Source organism: Drosophila virilis, chromosome 2 (genome assembly GCF_030788295.1).
Source record: "Drosophila virilis strain 15010-1051.87 chromosome 2, Dvir_AGI_RSII-ME, whole genome shotgun sequence".
Taxonomy (NCBI): Eukaryota; Metazoa; Arthropoda; class Insecta; order Diptera; family Drosophilidae; genus Drosophila; species Drosophila virilis.
This window is the reverse complement of record NC_091544.1, coordinates 4,464,401-4,485,550: the sequence shown is the minus strand read 5'-3', so window position 1 is coordinate 4,485,550 and position 21,150 is coordinate 4,464,401. Positions and strand designations below refer to the sequence as shown.

At 41.2% G+C, this 21,150-nt stretch overlaps 1 long non-coding RNA gene across 1 annotated transcript; it reads right to left on the bottom strand.

The window, feature by feature from the left end:
• Positions 1 to 12,969: 12,969 nt before the first annotated feature.
• On the bottom strand, positions 12,970 to 13,538 carry LOC138910934 (uncharacterized). The gene is made up of 2 exons (XR_011416149.1): positions 13,344 to 13,538; positions 12,970 to 13,280 (listed from the first exon to the last, which is right to left on the bottom strand). It is a non-coding gene; the product is annotated as an uncharacterized lncRNA (long non-coding RNA).
• Between the last annotated feature and the right edge of the window lie 7,612 nt (positions 13,539 to 21,150).

Sequence of the window (21,150 nt, the reverse complement as noted above, 5' to 3'; positions counted from 1 at the left end):
GCAAAATTTACGAGCATTTAGCCAAAACACCCCATAGAAGCCCGAACAGACAATGAAGTTGTCTACTGCAAGTGGCATGGCCCAACTAGCAGGTGAGTGCAGGTGAGTGCAGGTGGCACCGATAAACGGAAGGGGTCGCTATATGTACATATCCTCTTTGCATACACGTCAGCTACCATACTCTGCTGCAGAGACCTAACAACATACAATTCGAGTAATCAGCATTTGATGGCGAATGAAATTAGGTACGGAGTACCAAACCAAGCAAGCGAATCATAAAAATCTCATTGAGGAAAAATGATTTTCTTTTATGCTAATGTATTGTTATATTTCTGAACCTTATAAGCCTGTATAACAAGTAGATATATAGATATCTAAACCATACCTATTATTCATGTTTGAGTCTTACATTGAAGAAAAGTGATTTGGATTATGTTTTTCAAAAGTAGTCCGTTTTTGTATTAAAAAATAAAAGTCCGTCTACATTTTTAAAGCCGCCAAACTTTGTCACAACTACAATAAAGTTCTTTTCTAAATACAATTTAACACGTATGTATATATATATATGTCTATTGATCCGGTAAATCCAACTCTTCGACTTTTATTATCGATACATGAACTTAAAAATCTAAAGACAATTTGAAACTTGTGTTCCAGGGTATTTCATCTACGAAACATCTAAAAGTAGCACATCTCTTTAATGATAATAATAATAATAATATTTACCAAGAAGAGAGTATCTAGTACCCAACTTCTTGGGGAAGTAAGTAAAAGTAAATAAACTTAAATAAGCATATTGTAGTGCTTGGATGTTAGCAAACCCCAAACAAAGTGTGCGGCAAAGTAGTTCGTTTGATTTTGGCGTGTCTGCAATGACGGCGACGACTTTGAAAACAAATTTGCGCAAATGAGCGGGGGAAATGAGCGGGAAATGGCTTTCGGCCAAGTCAACAGCCGAACCGTCAAACGGCTGTGAGCCTGCCCAGGCACTTGGAGCATATTAAGGGCGTCATTAGTGCAGCAGGCAGCGCAAATTTGACAACAGCCATTCAGCGGGAATGGTTATGGGAATGGCCATAGGTGTGGGTACAGGAGGGACCGAGCTGATGGCCTGACACATGCTGCAGTGCAGCGGACGTGCCGGCGACAGCGTAGGCGTCGTAGTAGTTGGCCTCTTGTTGTTGACTCTTTTTGCTATTTAGCGGCCATTTGTATGGCAAGAGGCGGCAGCAAAAACAGAGGCAGCCAAATGCAAACGGAATTGCAGTTTAAACTTCATTTGGCGCATTTTATGAGCCAGCCCGCAACGTGGGCGGTCGATCGGTCGATTAATAAACAAGCTCAGGTACAAGTACACGTACGCGTGCAAGTCTATTTTCCTGGCACAATTCGTAACGAGAGCCAATTTTGGCCATAAATCAGCGGAGAGACTCGACCGAAGACTCTCAGACTTGGCACCTACGAGCCAACGGGCAAGTTGCACTTTTGTGGCGCCTCTTGCCGGCACATAAATTCAATTGAAATGAGCAGAGCGCCGTCAAGTCGCCAGCTTTAACTACTTTTTTTGGGCCGGGCCGGGCCGGGCCAGGCCCAAAATGCCCAGCAAATGCGTTGACCGTTTTACAGTCTAGTACTAAGGCGTCAATTGGCAAATTGGATTCCATGACAGCCACAAGGAAAAGTTAATTTGCAGCAGCCATAAATAACACTCTGATCAAGCCCCAACCAAATCAAGTCTTCGAAAGGAGAAAGCTTTACGGCCGCGCGAAATACGATCAACAGCCGGTGTTATGCTGTTAATTTTGGAAAATGAATAAATGAATGCTTTTTAATGAGCTTTTAATCATCGAAAACAGTTAACTTTAATTGTAGAAGCCCACAGTTAAATAAGTAAAAATGCCAGATGTTTATCTCTCTTCCTTAAATGTTCGTCAATTTTTACAGTTCGGGCCTTCAATAATGTACTTTTAAAGCTAAAGTGTGCTTTTTAATGCAGCTTCACTCATAACGTTTAATGGATTAACACTTAGATGCGAGCTTTTATGTTAAAGGAATAGGGGTTGGACTTCTACTAAATCTTTAATGTGCTTTAAAAGCAATTATTGTTTCTCATTGTCTACCGTCTAGTATCCAGACATAATAAGACCTTAAGTTTTTACCTACAAGGTCAGTGTGCTTTTGAAGCAGCTTTAACAATCTTCCAGGCTCAAGTGAGCTTTTTAATCCGTGTTACAGGCAGCTTTTAAAAAAATTAGATGCGAGCTTTTATGTTAAAGAAATACGAATTGGTCCTTAACTAAAGCTTTAATGTGCTTTTAAAGTTTTAAAGCAATTATTTCCTGTCATTGTCTATCGTCTACTTAATGTGAATTTTTTTACTTCTAAGAACGGCAATGTATTTGAAGCTTTCATATTTTTAGTGATTGTGTACTCTAGGGTAATCCCACGAAACTTTCACAAATTGTGAATTCCCCACGCTTACTGTTAAATCCACATTGAATTTAATTGTTTATTTAGTAAACTGTGGCAATTAGATTGTGTTCTAATGCTAGTTATTATTCTAATTATAATTGTGGTTTGTGCTATTATTGATAAATTGTTTGCGCAATTTGCATAGCCCGAGCTTGTTACAAATTATAATTATATATAGTTTATGGGCATTTTAGACAAATGTTTTTTTCTTTCTGTTTTTTACAGCTCGTGTGGCGCGTGCATTTCTCGACATCTCATGAAAATGCACATTAATTAGCCGCAAAATTTGAGCACGCCAACGCCGCAAAGCACAACAACAATTTCAATTTAATAGCTTTCGGCTTTATTTGAAAACTCATTTTCTCGAAATTAATGAGCGCCCATTTGGCGCGTATCCAGCCACGCCCCCAATGCGCACGCAAAGCGAAGAGCGGCGGCCACGGTGAGTGGCCAGCGCAGAGCTTTTGTAGAATCTGGCTTAGTTATATTTATAAATTAATGACACAAGACAAATGGCAAACGATTTATATTAAAAGGCGCCTTCAAGAAATTGGGCGCCGGCCACTCTAAATGAGTTTGGCTCTCAAGCATTTCTTTTCTCTCCTGCGGTCCGGGGTGGTCCGGTCCGCAAGAGGCCAATAGAGCAAATGCCAAAGTGAACAGAGAACAGATGATACCCCGAATGGGTGTGCAGCCCCTGACACTGACGGATATTTAATGTGATGATGCCCCCAAATTGTTGTAGTTCAAGGAGTGCCATTCAGTTTGCTTATAAATTATAATTTAAACCAAATTGAAATTTCCTACCTTTGCTCTTGACTGATGATACTGATGATGTTGATGATGATGATGACGATGATGATAATACTGATGATGATGATGACGATGATGATTGGTCGCTGTGAGCTGGCACTTTTGTTAACTGATTCGCGTAGCTATAATGTCAATCGATTTGACTAAGATAACAATTACAAGCGATAATTTCAAGGAATTGTCCAAGATTTAGTACAAGTAATCACTTCACTTTTTAAACTTTATATTTATTAAATGGCCAGCAAAATCGTGCCTAATTTCCCTCCACACTCCCTACGTAGCAAAGTTCAAGCTCAACAACCTGTTCGATCAATTAGCCAATTAACCTTTGACCCGATTGCGCACAAGGAGCCCATAGTCGGGCATATCAAAATCAATAAGCCTTGTGATGTGGGCGCAGACACGCCCACCAAACATGCGGCGCGCACAATTTAAAAGCAATTTTGCTTTGTCGCCGTCAACGTCAGATGTTCGATATACAGCCGAGAGGCGTTCGTAAAAGCCTGGTGGGCGTGCCACGACTAGAAACGCAAAACTTTGACTAACATGGCCAATAAATCTAGGCAAAAGTTGTAAAGCGTCGTCGCGTTGGGCAACTACTTTAAAATAATTAGTGGGTGCAGCCCGGCAACTGAAGTCGACTGCGGCCCGAGTAGAAGTAGGAGTCGCAGTTGCGGCTGACAATCAGCCAAATTATGGGGTCGCATTCCCAATAAGCCATTGTTTGTTAGCGTAGAGCCAGTGCACCTGGCAGTTGCAAGCACAGGTAAATGCCATTGCCATGCACTGCCATGGCGCCCAAATCACAATAGCAGCTGCCACAATGGGCCGTTCATTAACACATTTCGGGTTTTGTTTCTAAGAGCTAACTGAGCACAGTAAATTGGTAATTCTGCGTAATATCAGTCAAAAGACTGAGGTGTGAATTTTGGTTATTGTGTACCCATTGAAAATGGATGCAAAAATGGGTATACCAACGGACACATCGGACCCCATGGAATGTTTATATTCTTGATAAGCAGCGCGAAAGCCGAGTTGATCTCAGACAATATAAGAGCTGAAGAACGTAGGTTCTCCTAGTGATGTTTTAAATAGATAGAAACATCATGAATAGCTCGCCCATTTCCACGAGATGTATTAGAATAGACATCTGACATCCTATATTAGCTAGTTCTTGAATCAAGATCACATTTTAGAAGGTAGAGCCTAATGCTGGAAGATACAGAAAGTTGAGTACAATATGGAAGCCTCGAATTATTGATTCAAATCGGACTATACAAACCGAACGCCTTACGAATAGAGTGGAGCTGAAGGGAAAAGCTAAATGCGCTGCTTGCCTACATACACAAAGACCTCAACGACAGCTCGGGTATCTTCCAGTCGGGCGAACTCCGACTTGGTTACTGGCCAAAGGTTCTATCACATCAGCTGTTGCTTGCCTGCAAGTGCTGGGCAAATAAACTTAAGTTAATTAACTGCTGGCTACAAAATAATGTATGCAGCATGATTAATTACACCGAAAAACGAACTGCCAGCCATGACGCGGACGTCTTGGACCTGCGCTGCAGCCGGCTGGCCATTGGCCATTGGCCAGTCATGTCAGCCAGCGGCCTGTCAGCCCGTCCAGCTACCGGGAGGCAAGACGCTTCGCTCGCTTTGGTGGTGCAATTTGCACGCATTTCGAGTGGCCGCAGCTGCGCCAACCAGTTTAAACGCCATTGGTCATTTGCAACAGCAGCAGCAGCAGCAGCAGCAACAGCAGCAGCAGCAGCGGCATCAGCAGCGCCAGCCATTAAAATGACATAGAGCCAAAGAGGAAACACGCACGGAACGGATTCTGGGAGCTGCAGCCAACTGTTTGAAGCGCCTAGACACGGATCGCATTAGCAATTCGGCCGGGCGTGCGCACGCTGCCGGCGCACAATTATTAACCCAAACACATTGCCAAAACCCGACTTGGGCTGCGGCCGCCGGTAACTGAGTGCGCATGTGTTAATGTGCGGCACAATTAAATTCAAATTAGCACAAGAGCACACTAATTGTCATTAGCCGTTAAATTAAGTCCGTTTATTTGTTTTAATTCACTGTTTGTTTGCACACGAACACAAAAACCACAAATAATCACAAATTAACAATAAGACAAAAGCGCGCGCTTTTCCAACACTACGCTTACAGCGCTGCAGCGCTTATCGATAAGTGCAGAAGTTGATTTATCGCTGTTATTTAGCAGTTCTTTTAGTACATCTGTAACATTTGAATTTGCATGTTAATGAGTCTTCTGTTAAAGTATCCATAATTATTGTGAATTGTGAATGTAATTTATTGTGAATTTTTAAGTAATTTAGTACTTCAGGCGAAGATACTACGTAAAGTAAATTAAACTCATACGTAATTTAATTTAATTTTAATTTAAATCAAAAATATTAACTGTTGGTATTAAGAGCCAATAAGCGTATTAAGAAGAAAAGCTTATGATAATTATATTTGATATGGTCATCCGTCTACATCTACAAGATTTGATCAAAGTTGAATATCTTGGGAGACAACATTTCTAACAAAAACTAATAAATTACTTTTAAACTCATGAAAACAATTAAAAAATTATTTATTTTTTGTATTATAATACAATTTGTATTCATCTACATCGACCGGTCTCCATATGCTCGATGATCCCAGCGACTACCTTTAATATCAAAGGCCTGTTGCTGGCTAAACTGAAAATTAAGACAAAGGCAGGTATTATCTGTTTTGAAATTCGCAAAAGCAATCACATCGCATTGCAGTCAGTCCCTTTTAACTGCTTGCAAATTTATGTCTCAGCTTAAGAAAACACTAAATGAGTGCCATGCATTTTTTTATCGCAGGCAGCCGACAACAACACGGCCGTCCAGGGCCCAACAACTAATTAGACATGTTAAAGAACTTGTTCTTATTGTTGTTGTTGTTGTTGTTCTTATTGTTGTTGTGGAACTGTGAACTGTGCTGGGCATTAAAATGGTAACACCCGAGCGAAAAGCCAGCAAGCAGCAAACACATTTAAAAATGCTCAACTTAATTAATTGCGCAACGAATGCATGCCGTCCAAGCAGCCAGGGCATAGGACACGTCGGTAACGACCAAGCCCAATGCCCAGGCCCAAGCCCAAAGCCAATGACTTGATTTTTGCAGCACGATAGGAGGCCAGGGGTCTGCCTGACTCGACTGCCTCGACTGCCTCGGCTGCGTGAGTTTCGCTTTCATTAAACAAATATCCAAACACTTTTGCCGCTGATGCGATGACACTGATTAGCATTATTCCAACAAGCCGGCTGGGGTTCCACTTCGAGCATGCAGCCCAGGACGTGGTCACAGACGATTTTAATTTCATTGGCAGCGGCGACAAAAGGTCTGCCAAGGCAGAGACTGCCAATTGCTGGGCCGTTGCCATTGATTCTGGCACACATTTTATTAATAAAAAAAAAATAAACTGTTTCGATAATTGGCGAAAGTTAACAATTGAAAATTTTCTATTTGCAGCCGCATAACGAGTTGGCATCATTTCGGGACGCGCCTATTGCCGACTTCAACTGTGGGCAACTTCATTAGGGCTGCCACGCCCACAGCCAAAAGAACGGCAACAACAATCAATGAGAGATGATTAATTGATCAGTCGAATGCTGGACGAAAAAATAAAAACGTTCAAATTAAGGCAGCATATAAATGTGAGCCAATTATTAAAACTTAATTTTGATGTAGACACCAGACGATTCCCAATTTCACAGCCTCCTCAGCGGCACCAGACTAATGAGCCGCATGCACTTGGCTGCCAAAACGAATGTTGTTGCTGTTGTTGTTGTTAGTTATATTGTTGTTGTTGCCGTACAACTAATCAAGCTGTTCGGGCTGCCAACTTTGATGCATTTCCCAAATTGATGCCCCAGATTGATGGGCATGCGGCGCTGGACGCTGACTATGCGTCTCTCTGACATATGCAAAACATTTTGTTGAACGCTGGCGGACAAAGCCAAGCCAGAACAAGCTATGCAAACAAATGAGCTGAAAATGCAGACAAATGACTAACAAGAAGGTGAAGAAGTTGCCAGCTAAGATGGCCGCTGTTCCGTCTAGCCGACACAGAGGTGCGCTACACAAAAATTATACACTCAAAATGCTCTAATCAAACAATCCGATTAGATGAAACCAAATAAAGACCAAGCCATTAATGAATCAGACCACACTCTTGCTTACTTTGAAAACCTTGACCTTGACCTTATTAATTTGTTTTTGTTGTCAACTGATTTGGGACTAAAGCTCGGCACATGTTCTTGAAATTCAAAAACAGATAAAGCCTTAATGATTCATGTGTTTTACTTAATAAATAGATACTTTTAGTTATTCTTTTAGTTCAATTAATCTTTCTTCCTTAATAAACCACACTTAGGATCAGCGTCAATAAAAATGTAAACACATTTGTCATCACCATGTCGAATTTGGCCTTATTTAATATTGGGAAATGCATTTTTGTCTAGACTGATTCAGCTTCTAAGTTGCTTTGTTTTTGATAATAGAAAAATTAAAAAATACATTTTATAAGCGAATACAAAGCATATCCGAATTTAAGCCCAAGTAAATGCATGATAATCTTACAAATTCAAATTTCAGCAAAGCTGAAGCCTTAACGTATATGCCCTACAGCGCATGGCGTAGCGTGCAGCGCAACACAAAATAAAATAAAGATATACAAACATTATTTCAATTTCGTTGTTAGGCCAACTTGTATTGAACTGCGCTAAATTAACCGCAGGCATTCATTTTGGGTTTCGTGTCCAAATCGAAGCTGAAGCTGAGCTGGGGTTCTATGGCAGAGGCATTTTGATGAGTATTGATGAGTTTTAATAAATTGCTGATGAGTTTTCAAGCGCGCTCGATTTCCCAAGCACAGCAACAGCAGCAGCAGATACAGATACAGATACAGATACGGATACATCTGCTCAATTCTCCTTCTACTTGTTTTGGGTATCTGTAACGACTGTGGGCACATAACAAGCCTCAACGCCTTACAGCATTTGAGTGATGCGTTTTTGAAAGTGGCGTCGAATTTCTCAACCGTGAAGCGCCATGCAGAGCAGCGGTAATTGAGACGCTGATGCTGATGCCGATGCCGATGCCGAAGCTGATGCCAAAGCTGTTATCCCAGCTTTGAGCGTGGAGTGGTGCGTGGTGCAGCCGTGTAGCCGTTTAATTGCCGCCATTATTAAACTCATTTATCGTGTTTTAATTTTAACGTTGAGCTTCACCAAGAGCAGCAGCAGCAGCCGCAGCAGCAGCAGCATCAGGTGTCTGACGGCAACGGGGCTTCACTTCGTTTACCGTGGGCTCCTCTTGGTGCTCGGCTCATGCAGATGCTTTGGTATAATTAGCGTGGCCGACGGCTGCGTCCACTGCAGCTGCCATGATTTGGCGCTGATGCAGCAATTTACAAGAAAATTATGTTGTTTGCTTAATTAATAAAAGTAGTTTTTAATAGAAAGCCATTAGGCGAGCAGTCCAGCAGTCGAGCAGGCAGCAGCAAACGAAAGACTTAGGCAACAAACTTGCCGCTTGATTGATGAAAATGTGCGACAATCTTAGCCAGAAATCATGCTTAAATTATGTGCAAGCTTACCAAAAACGTGGACTTCGGCTCACCTCTTGCCGCACCTGACCAAATTTTGAGCCGAAACTCTTCCCAGTAGCAAATCCTTTTGTTTCTTTTAATGAAATCCAGTGCGTCCGCTTTATCCGCATGTTATTTATGTGCACTGCACTCGCTGCTCAGCGTTTTCACGCCTCTTATTTATGTGAGGGTCTTCGAGCAAATGGCTGCAGTTCCCATGCCCAACACTTGCCGGACTTGGAGTTGGAGTCGGAGTCGGAGTGCAGCTGCGGTTACACATCGTTCGCCTACGCGGACCTTGGCCATTTGCCTGCCCTGCCAACTTATCGTTAGGCAACGGCTTTTCGGTATATCTGCTGTTGGCCAACTGACTAACTAACAAAAATAAAAATAAAAATAAAACATAATTAATGGTCGTGTGTCACACTTTCGAGTTCATCAGAGACGGGCAAACCTGAATTTCCTTCATCTGGTTTTCACTGTAAGCGGATGACGTCCGCCAAACTGTCGCATAAAATAATATAATTAACATAATCATAATCAACAAAGTATAAACGTTAAATTGAGGCTAATTACTTTATAACCGACACTCAACTGCGAAACATCGTCCACGGCGATGACGACGACGTCGAATTAAACAAAAAAAAACATGCTCACTTGTGGCAAACCCGTTTCAATTATGGCGAATCAAGCGCTCCAGCGAGTGCTCAACATAGGTACAACCTCAACCCCGGCAACGGCCCCGACACCGGCCCCAACTCCAGCCCCCAAGCTTCGGCCTGCGGGCAGCTGGTGCTCGTCAACCAACTGCCCGCCAACCGGATGGGCCAGAAGTGTGCGACAGTTTCACATGAGTATAAGATTTGATTTCATTTTCGTCTAAATGGAGCTATGACCACGTTTTTAATGTCCGATTGTATAAACTGCAACTGTGTGATTATAATCCATTACAAATACATACAACACGGAATGCATACACTGCCATAAATGGGGGGTACTTAATTGTGCTTAATTGCTTCAAGAGACATATAATTTTTTCAAGATATTGTCAAACTGTATATAAATGGTTTTCGATTATTATTATTATTGTTATCAATATTAATATTATTATTATTTTAAAGATTTTTAAAATTTCTATTATTATTTATACAATTATTTTTTTTTTTAACAAACTAGTCTGGGATTATCGTTAATTAATATCCTTATATAAATATATCTTCAGCTAAGCGTGTTAATTAATAATTCACATCAATCATATTACTTGAAATCAAGCATTGATAATATGATCAGTAAATCAGCCAATTCATTAGATTTCCACCCATTTCATTGCATTAGCCGATTATTATTATTATTTTTTTTAATAATTTTCCCTTAGATATAAAATACTTCTTTGAATAACTTATTAAAGTTATGAAATAAGGTTCTTAGTTCTTACTCGTGTTATATTTCCCCGACACAGCCCAGTTTATAGTTTATATATAGAATATTACTCTATGACAGGATTTCACTCAAAGAGTTTCAACCTTTAACTAACAATTTTTGTACAGTGATATATGCAGAGGCAGTAGCCAAAGAAATGTCAGCTAGTGCAACTGTTTAGAGACCGACTCCTCACATACGCACATTATGGCGGCGGCTAGTTGGCAAAGCTGAAAAGAAGGTAAGTTAACTGTTTTAAGCTTTTTATGACAAGCTCATGAATTCGTGTGCAATTGTAAATGCGCCATATAATTTACAGATAATTATTATAATTACAGGTTATTTTTCAGTTAACATACGAGAACTCGTATTTTCTGTTTGTTTGTTGTTGCGACTGCGCGTGGTTGCCAAGTTGTTGTTGTTGCTGTTATTGTTGCTGTTGTTGTTGCTGTTGTTGTTACTGTTGCTGTTGTAGTTGTTGCTGCTGTAGTTGTTGCTAGTCGAATGCCCGCAGGCGTCTATCAAGTTTTATTTGCTGTACCAGCAATTGTTGTTGTTGTTGTCGTTGCATATGTATAACTAGCGAGCAATTAGCTGAGATTTCAGCTTCAAAATTATTAAAAATAAGCATTTTTACGCTTTAATTAGGTTTTTTAATTAAGCATGAAATTATGTGCTTAAGATCATTGCGCATTGCTTAATACGAGTTGGTCAATTAGCTAAATGCCAGATCAAGTAAAAGTGTGCCCAATTTGATGGATATCAAAAGACTTAGGCAACGAACTTTTCGAAAAATCATTCAAGAAGAGTTGAACTTAGTAGCATGAGGACTCGGCTTTAAAATTTAATTTATTTTACTAGTTAAATTCAATTGGCATTTGAAAATTATACGAAAATTGGAAATGAATTTTAAAATCCGACTTTTGGCTTAATTAAAATGATTTTAATCGCACAACTTGGCTTGGAATACGTGACTCATTTAGTTACTCGACTCATTTTAGCTCATCTCATAACTCCAGGGCCAATTATGCGTTATGGTCGTGCCATGAAAAGAGCAACAAAAGCTGAAATATGTTTGCAGTGCTCATAAATAAATTTGGCAGTCAAGAAACAAAAACAAAACAAAAACAAAATAACAAAAGCACTCACAATCTATGGACGTTCCAGGGCCGGGCGCGATAAAAATCGCTGGCAATTTGTTAAATTTAACGATTTTGCAGCACAAGCGGAACACAGCGAAAAACTGTGCCGAAAGTTGAGCAGCCCAAAACGGCCAACGGCCGCCGCCTCCTGCTTCGACTGTTTTATGACCAAATAAATAATTAAAATGATGCGTGGTGTTAAGTGCCGCCACGTCTTGACCGGGCTGGACAGTGCATATGCAGAGCCACACGCAGCGCGTTCATTTCTTTTGAAAATTTGTCATAAATTTATAGCTTTCGCGCGGGTTCACTGTACCTCAACCGGCCTGGGTACACGGCACGTACGCACTCTGACACTGGCCCGTTCCGAGCTTAATTGCTTGTCATGTGGCACACATTTCCAGCGCAAATTGGCCGCCAGATAGCCAAGATCTCTGTCGCACAGCACAGACCACACAACGTTCAGTTCTAATGCCGCCAAAATTTGTTGCCAAATTTCAGTCGAACTAAGCCTATGTAGACCCAACAGCTCAACGCCGCGGTACGCCCTTTAACTTTGAGCTGGTTTCAGGCCAGAACGGCAATTAAAATTAACCGCGCCGGGTTTTTAATGAACTAACTGCGTAACATTAAACTAATATGCTTTATGGCCGCTCGAGTTGTCGGCCGAATGTCACTTGCTGCAGCTTCTTGTCTTTGGGATCTTTGAATCTGGAGTCCAACATGTTTGTTTTATGATCATGTGCTCGTGAAAACGCAACCCGATGTCGGCGTTATCACTTTGCATCGTCAGGGCACATAAAAAACCGTAATCAGCTCTGATCTACGGCTCACTTTATCCTGCGGCCGAGCAGCAAGTGACACGTCTAGGAAGTCTGTTATGAGGTTTCCAAGTAAATTCTGTCAAAAAGTGTTCATCTCTTTTATATGGGAATCGACATTAAATTGCTGCAAAATGGTCCCCCAAGAAAGATGCCGGATGAATTTTGTGGAAATATTAAGGTCACGAAAGGCACGTGAATGAATTTTATATCAAATGAAAGTTACCTAAGAAATTTCTAATTTCAAAAGGACAAATATTGAGACAACAACTATGAATGTTCTAGCCGGGAGTGTCCGAGTAAGAGAGACTCTCAATCAGATACCCTGTAAAATGGAACTTCCTTTTTCCACACACAGTATATATTTACCAGAACTATAGTTCTAGCGTTTTTTTTTCAATATTTCGAGAATTAAGCAAAGGTGTCAGAAAATTTTTATATTATGGATCTGAGTATAGGTATAAATAAAGAACGTGATCGAAAAACTTAATCGACTCTGATCCATATTGAGGAAGCAGACCTATCATTTACAGCAAACTTAAGGGGAGCTACCTTCCAAATTTCAATTTTCTAGCTCTTTGATAGTTTTTTATATTCTTTAAGATAGACAAACAGACAGATGGACAGATAAACAGATAGACAATCAAATTTTTCCAACACTCAATGATTTCCCCTTCTATGGCTTGCCTTGTTTTTTATTTATAATATAATTTTAAGCTAAAATTAGCCGAGGGCTGCCAGAATTTGTGCCAGTAAGGTATTAATATTTGTCAGCACTGGTCCAAGCGCCGACAATAATATATTGCTCAATGCGTCAAGTGAAAGGGCCTTTAGTAGTTCTTGTAGAGTGACTACCGCACCGTTTTCAAGGCAAACAACCGGCTGGAGAAGGTTGTCGCCCAGAGTTCCAACCAAACCGAGAACATCTCCGACTGCACCCGCTCCAGCTGTGGGTTGTATCACGAGTTGCATCGCCAGCTGCCGGTGACAAAGCGAATCCTGCAGTATCAAAACAGAAAAACGAAATTCGTCTGCACTTACCACAAGTAAAATACCAAGCTTCGATATGGCAATCATATTTGAAACAAAGGAACTGTCTATTTTCTAGCTGACTTGCCGTATTTATACTGCATTTACACCAGTCATTTTTACAATGTTATGAATGTCACGATTATAATATTGTCACGCCTAGATAAGAAAGCCAAATACGATTCGTGGAGCACAAGCTGGGCCTTTTCAGTCATCTAGAGCTAATGTAAAATCAGTTATCAGCCCCGATTTTATGGCTCTATTAGCAGGCGTCTCGTGAAGATCAGGCAAAGGCCACCAGAGCTCATAAAGTTTACTACCTTCGACTCCAGCTGATTCGCATATATATATAGAGTCATCCGGACTTCTGTGTTGTTGTTGGGATTTGTTGTTGTTTCTGTGCTGCGTCTGGCGCGTTGAATAATTTTTAGCATACAACATAAATAATATTTTATTGGCAATTTGGTTGGAAAATTAATGTGCATACAGTTGGCAACTTTGGTAATTTATGCAAATAAAACGATCGTAAATTTGGCATTAAAACGCTTATTAAATGATCGTTTATTAGCCAAGGTCCAAGCCCACAATACTATTCGAAAGGATTAGCTTGCAGCTCGCCCATCGCCCTCGCCCTCCTGGCCACTGTTGCATGCAACAAGGTTGCGATTTGTAGCAGCCGCATAAATTAAGTGATTAACAGAATTGTTCCTAAATGTTGGCAGCTACTTACACGATTGATATAATTTACGATACTGGCCCAGAGCGAGAGGGGCAGCAAGCGGCAGAGCGACAGAACGGCCGAGCTATTGATATATGTACATGTATGTAGCTGGATTGCACTTGATATGTGGGGCTCATTGGTTGGGCAAAAAGTGTCTATAACTTCTGGGAAATGTGGCCAGAGCTGGCTGGCTCGCATATTGTATAATGTATTAGCTGGCGCATTGTGTGTTAATTTGACAACGACAACAGGCTGGCATTCCTTGGGAACGGCAGCAGCAACAACAACAAGAACAACTACAACAACACTTTGCCGCCATGGCGACAAACGAGCCTTGTTGCTGTCAAAAGTCAGAAATATAACCATATAAAATCAGTCGGCATGACCATTGAGCTGATCGCTGCTCGCTGCTGTCTCAGTTTCTCCCTCACAGTTCGCTTCAGTCATGACCATCATCAGCATCATCATCATCAGCATCATCATTATCATCATCCTGAGCAACAACGCAACAGGATTAGCAAAATTAATGCGGCAACCACTTTAAAAGATCTCTTTCTCCATCTCTTTCTCCCTCTCTCTATCTCTCCCTGCTCAATGAAGCTGCGATTGAAGCTGTCAGCGCTTTTGAGTCCTCAACTTATCAGTCCGCAATAATCAAACAGTTTTGCTTCTCTCATAATACGTTTAGTATTTTCCACGCATTGTTGCCTAGCTGAATTTCACAGGAATGTTAATGGAACTTGGAAGGATTCGCGTTTCATGTAATTTGGCCTAACTTAGTTGCATTTAACGGCATGGCTAGAAAAACAAAATAGGGCTAATCAAGAGAAAAGTTTTCTATATGATTCGCCAAAGAAAAAAATCAATTTATTAATATTATTATTATTGTAATTATAATTATTATTAATATTATTGTAAAGGAACAAACTTGGCTGAACTCGACTCAGTTCGTTGTCCCGTGGAAGAATATTTATATGCTTTATGAGTACCTACATTACCTACATTTACACAAAACAATATTTAAATTAAAATCAAATAGTAATATTAAATAACCAAGTTTAAAAGCATTTGAGATTTGTGCCGGGATTTATGTTCCCTTTTTGATTTATGTGTGAAACTCAAAATCAAACAATTTGCAAGGGAAACAACGGCTTATAAGCTAACCTAGAGCTTACTTAAAACAACTTCAAAGCAACTAGATGCTTAGGCAGGTAAAAATGTGCCATTCATAATCGATGGGCCTTAATGTATTCGACGTCGTGTTCATTCAGAAAACAGTCACAGCAAACCAAACCAAAGAGGGGACTTTGTTGGACGTATCTTCAGAGATGATGGAGATGGAGATGAAGATGACTTAATAATTGAAATTTATCAAAATGAATTAAGTAAATCGTCTTTAAATTTTAAATGCCACATTAATTACAACGTCTTAGAAAGAGAGAGAGAGAGAGAGAGAGGCATTTAAAAAGTGGCTGACAAATGATCCAACAATTTATAACAACCCACCGAGAGGCAGCAGAGAGAAACGCAAAGATCTGCCGTTGCCGGCCCACAACACGAATTTATCACAGAAAACTAGACAATGCAATCGAAGGGGCCAGCTGGGCAACCTTTTCAATGTCACAACTGAGGCCAATAAATTTCAACAATTTACAACGGGCAATTCATAAATTTATTAATGAATTAAGTTATAAGATAATTTACAGTTGATGCTGATCGAAACGCAATCTGCTGAACAAAATGATCATCACCGCCGATCGCGGCAATATATCAACTGCAGACTGGACGTGGCCCAAGCCGGCGACCTAATCGAATTGTAGCCAAGCCAGAAGCAGAAGCAACAACAGCAAAGCCACAAACCAAGAGGCAACAACTACAGTGAATTCTCGGAATTGGTACGGCCAAATGGGCAAGGGCTGCAAAAATTTAAATGAAGCTGTGGATCGGACTCGAACCGAGACTGGGCACTGGGACTGCGAAACGGGAGACGTTGCTGTGGTATGGCACAACTGGCTGCAGTTTGTCTGCCCGGCTTATTGCTGGGCATTTCTATGCGAGCACATGATTAGCTGGTTGGCTGCGGTTCCATAATCGTTATCAGCGGCACCATCATCGACAACACAGACAACAGACAACAAGCTGTTGGCTTTTGCATTTTATGTTTCGTATATATATATTTTTTTTATTGTATTTTTGTTGCTTATAAATTGGAATTTAAAATTAATTAAGTTGTCGTTTTGCGCTTTTATCCAATTTATAACTAATATGACACCGATTATACGAAATATGTTCGCTAATTAACGAACAAACACCGCAGCCTGACATACACTATAGGTGCACCAGACCACCCCCCCCTCCCCACCTCCACCAACACACTCACCTGTCCCCCATTCAGTCTGCCACTCGCTGTTCATCTAACTGGCCAGAACCAAGGCAGACAGACAGGCAGCAGCAGTCGAGGGTCCACTCCAGCCTGGCTGGCTGGCTTTTGGCTCTTTGGATCGTGTCCGCGTGCTCGTAATCTGCTCGCTGAAGACGCGTTGTAAATTGTCTGACAAAGCTTATTTTATTAATTTAAGCCATAAGCGTTGGCCTCGTGTTGTCGTTGTCGTTGCTGCTTTGGCTTTGGCTTGTTTGTTTGAAGCTCCTTTTGCATACAGCAACACGGCCAAAAGCATCGCCAATTTATTGCGCATCGTAAAAAGCCGTTTGCGTTTTAATAAGCCATGCCAAACACGCGGCGGCTGTTCCGTTCCGTTCCGATCTTTTGGCTCAGCGATTGTTAGCAGCAGTGGAAGGCGTCGATGTTGACGACGTTTTGGTCATTTGGCTTTAACCAGTGGACAGCGCATTGGCCCAATCCAAGCCTAAACTCTCTCACTGCATTCCTGAGCATAACGAATTGGACTGGCTGCGGGGTAATCGAGTGTGTGTTTCTGTGTATGTGTGTGTGCCTGTGGAGCAATTGGGCAATTGAGTGACATTGGTTTATGAAGACAAGGGGACGCATAACGGCATTTAATGAACAGCATTATGGCCAAGCCTGTGTTGGCCAATAAACATAATAAAGTTATTGCAAGCTAAGACGGCGGCCATATAATTGAGTTATGACACTTGTTAGTTGTCAATCACAGTCCTTATGCGAAAAAATGGTGTGCATTTGTTACTTCAATTGAAACTTAACTTAATCCGAAGGAATTAAAAGAAAGAGTCGTAAACCGGTTCCAATTTTTATTTATTTTTTAATTAAACATATAATGAGAAATGTGATTTAATGGTCCCAAGTTTCATTTTATTTTTTTTTGCATTAAGAACCGCAACTCTCTCCCTCTCTCTCTCTCTCTCTCTCTCTCTCTCTCCCTCTCTCTCTCTCTTTCTCACTCTCTCTTTCCCAAGCCATGTCTCCATGCCTCTTTTTACACTTTTTATATCCTAAACTTCTCAATTTGTTTAATATGCGGAACCAATCTCACTTATTAGCTCTCTCTCCCCTCTCTCTCGCTCTCTCTATCTCTATTTCTTTCTTTGTCGCACTTTATTCACTCCCACGTCCACTAGTGCTCTGCCCCTATATTTGTCTTTCTCACTCTCTCCGTACATCAAAAATCGCCTTTCTATGCGATTTTCATCGTGTTATGTTAACAGATGTGTCTTCTAGTTTAATAAACAACTGACCCAGCTTTTTACTCATTCAAAAATTCAATTGAAAGCGAGCTGAACCTGCTCAGTTTGAATGCAACCTGATTTCAGATGGGGAAGCAATATGAGCTCTGCCCTAATACTTGACCATAACAACATAAAAATAAATATGTCAAAATTAAGTAAGCAGCCACAAATTCACACACCACCAGGAACAGCACAAATCGACAACAACAAGCTGGCGATAAGCTGGTCTCAATGGATGAACCACAAACAAATGTAGAAGGGAGAACACGAAACTCTTCGTTGGCAGCGCATGTTGTTGCCGAGTGAGCGCCCATAAAAAAGGCGTTGAAATCAGTAAAAATAGCCATGGTTAAGAAATAGTGCTGCCAGTACTGGCGTTCAGAGCAAACAACGCATTGGCATCAAGATGGGGCCATTGGCCAATGGGCCAGGGCAGAGCTAACAGGCGCGTAGAGTTTGTAAGGACGAGATGGGCGCAAAAATCGTTTACAAATAAATCAGAAAGCGATAAATAAGGATTTTGTCTCGTAATAACTCAGCGGGAGCCATTTAACATGCAATCATAACGAATCGATGCTGAACGCTTTAGCGGGCCCAGGGATATGCAGCCAGGAGCACGGGCACGGGCCAGGGCCAGAGCCAGGGCCAGGGAAAGGGAAAGGGTACGAAGCCAGCAACACGCTTTCACACCAGGCAGCCGAGTTGGCAAGTGTGTGTCGAATTGTTGTTGACTTGTTGCAGTTGTCGGTGCTTCTGCTCGGTACATAGCTCTGCTGCTGTTGTCAACCCTGAAGCGGGTATAATGATTTTATGCAAGCGTATGTAACAGGCGAGAAGAAGGTCTCTACGTTTCCATAAGGTATATATATTCTTGATCTTCGCCATATCTGACTGTTCTATAGACTCTAAGAGCTATAGACTTGAAATAGACTTTTCGATTTTCAGATGAGGTTTTTGTGACCATATTTATAAGATTATATATGATATACCAAAAAACAACATAATCTAGGATTAAGAAAATAATATGCGGGGGATTAGCTTTATAAGCCTACAGAAAGATGCTCGAATTATTCAGCTCGCAGCTAAATCGAGAGTATCTCCTAGTCGTGTACTTCCGTTTAGAGCACTTGCTTGTTGTTGTTGCTGTTGTTGTACGATGTTCTCGCGCCTCTGGGCATGGAAATAAAGTTGCAAACAGGAACGCAAAAACTTGTGGCCCGACCAGCGTCTGAGCCTTTAGCACAATGACAGAGGCGTTCGTCGTTTTTATGAGCAACGTTTGTTTTTTTTTTTTTTTTTTGAATGGCTGCCCCTATCACAAAACATGCCCAAAACATGCACTTGGCTGCACTTCATAATTCGACCAAACGACACCATATTTCCCATAATCCTTAGCCATTCGATTACTGCGATTCGGAGGTGCATGTTGAGTGCGTAAGGCACAACAAGCTCGCTTAATTATGTTGTAAAACAATCTGCCTTCATTTGGTGTGCAAATCCTGCGTCCTTCTACGCAAATAACTCTTTGGCTGAGGGAAGTAATTAAAATTACAAAGGCCCGCGTTGACGCTATGCCCACAACAATGGCTGCCAGACACGCAGCCAAGGCGTCTACACGATTTTCCATGACTAATTGCCAGAAGTGTGTCACAGGAAAAGCGGCCCACTAACGACCCGGTAGAGGCTCAACCTGAGCCTGGGCCTGGGCCTGGCCAACTGACAGGTGAGCTGCCAGGCTGACTTAGCTTATGGGGTCAGGCACGCATACGTCCGCATAAAGGACTTATCTCGATGCAATTGCAACGGCAGTTAACCTGGCTAACAAGAAATTAAATTCCATTACGCGCTCGTAAGTCAATTGCTCAGCACTGGCAATGGGCTTAGGTTTAAGTTAACCAACACACGACAGCGGGAACCTTGGTATAAATCCATTTAAATTACAAGACGCGATGCCAATAAGAAATTATTTAGCAGTTGGAGGAAGCGAATGCCAATTGGAATAGAAAACAATTTACCGAAAATTTGTATGAAATAAATATAATACAAAAACTTATTTATAATATAAAAATATAATTTTTTATTTTTTTACTTTACTAGGAAACTTTCTTTTTCAACACAATTGTATTTTATAATTTAATAAAATGTTTATAGAAAATAGCAACTAAATTTTAGTATTTTAGTATCTTCAAGTTAAATATTCTTTATTGAACGAATAGCATTTTTCGAATCTTTGAACCACTGTACAGTCGGCCGCAACGCACACAGCTAATGAAGAGGTGGTAATTTATGTGGCTATATTCACCTGTTCCTAGACACGTTTTAATAAGCCAGTGACTGAGCCATGAATGGGAACGAGCTGGCCAAATGGAGACGTAGACATGGCTAACCTGGCAGGTCTTTTACGTGGGTCTCTAACAGCCTCTAGCTGAACGTTGTCTGAGCCAGAGCCAGAGTCAGAGTCAGAGTCAGAGCTGCGGCCAAGTGCAGGATTAATTAATTGCTTGCTGCTGCTGCTGTTGCTGTTGCGCCTGCTGATGATGTCTGCGGCACACATGACGTATACGTGACATTTGAGAAATGTTCAGCCGCTTAATGTGCGACATTTTGTTTGTTTTTACCAACTGCTAACAACTTTTGGCAGCCTGCAGCGGCCTGAATGTCAACTCAACTCTAACCAGCACATTTTTTGTCTCCCTGGATGGCTCTGCTTTGCATATTTTGCTCAGCCAACTTATAATGATGAGCATCCAACGCTCCATTGAGCCAGACGACAGCGTTGTCAAATGACTTGCGTAAATTTATCGTAAATGCCATCAACGGTAGCGACTCGTCCAGCTCCCTCCCTACCACATTCGACATGCGTTTGGGCCAGTTCGTTGGCCAGCCGGCGAGTCAGTTAGTCAGTTGGTCAGCTTGCCAAGCTGAGCTAATCCTCGTTAATCCTTTCGACTGCACGGCTGCATGGCTGCACATAAATTTAACTCCCTGTTGTTGTTGTTGTTGTTGTAAAGTTGTCACCCCGCCCCCGCAACAAGTATATATATATATATATATGATATGCTAATGAAATGCAGCGCACAGTGCGAAGCTCCTTTTGAGCTCCGGGCATGCGCCACTCGGCAGCGCAATTTGCATGGAAGCTCAGAAAATGTGAAAACGAGAATTCGACTTGCGACTTGAACGAGTTGCGTATTGTTGTTGCTCTTCCAACTGCATTGCTTGACACATTTAATTGGAAGTCAATTGCTGGCCAGGATTTGTTAAAAATGTATGTCGATGGGGTCAACATTTGTGCAAATATCGTAATAATGTTGGGTATATATATCATATAAATATAAGATAAAGCTAACTTTTGCTCTTAATCCAAGAGCTGGTCCCCATTGGGGATAATCAGTCAAAATTAACTAGTTCTTTGTTTTCGAGCACTGCAAA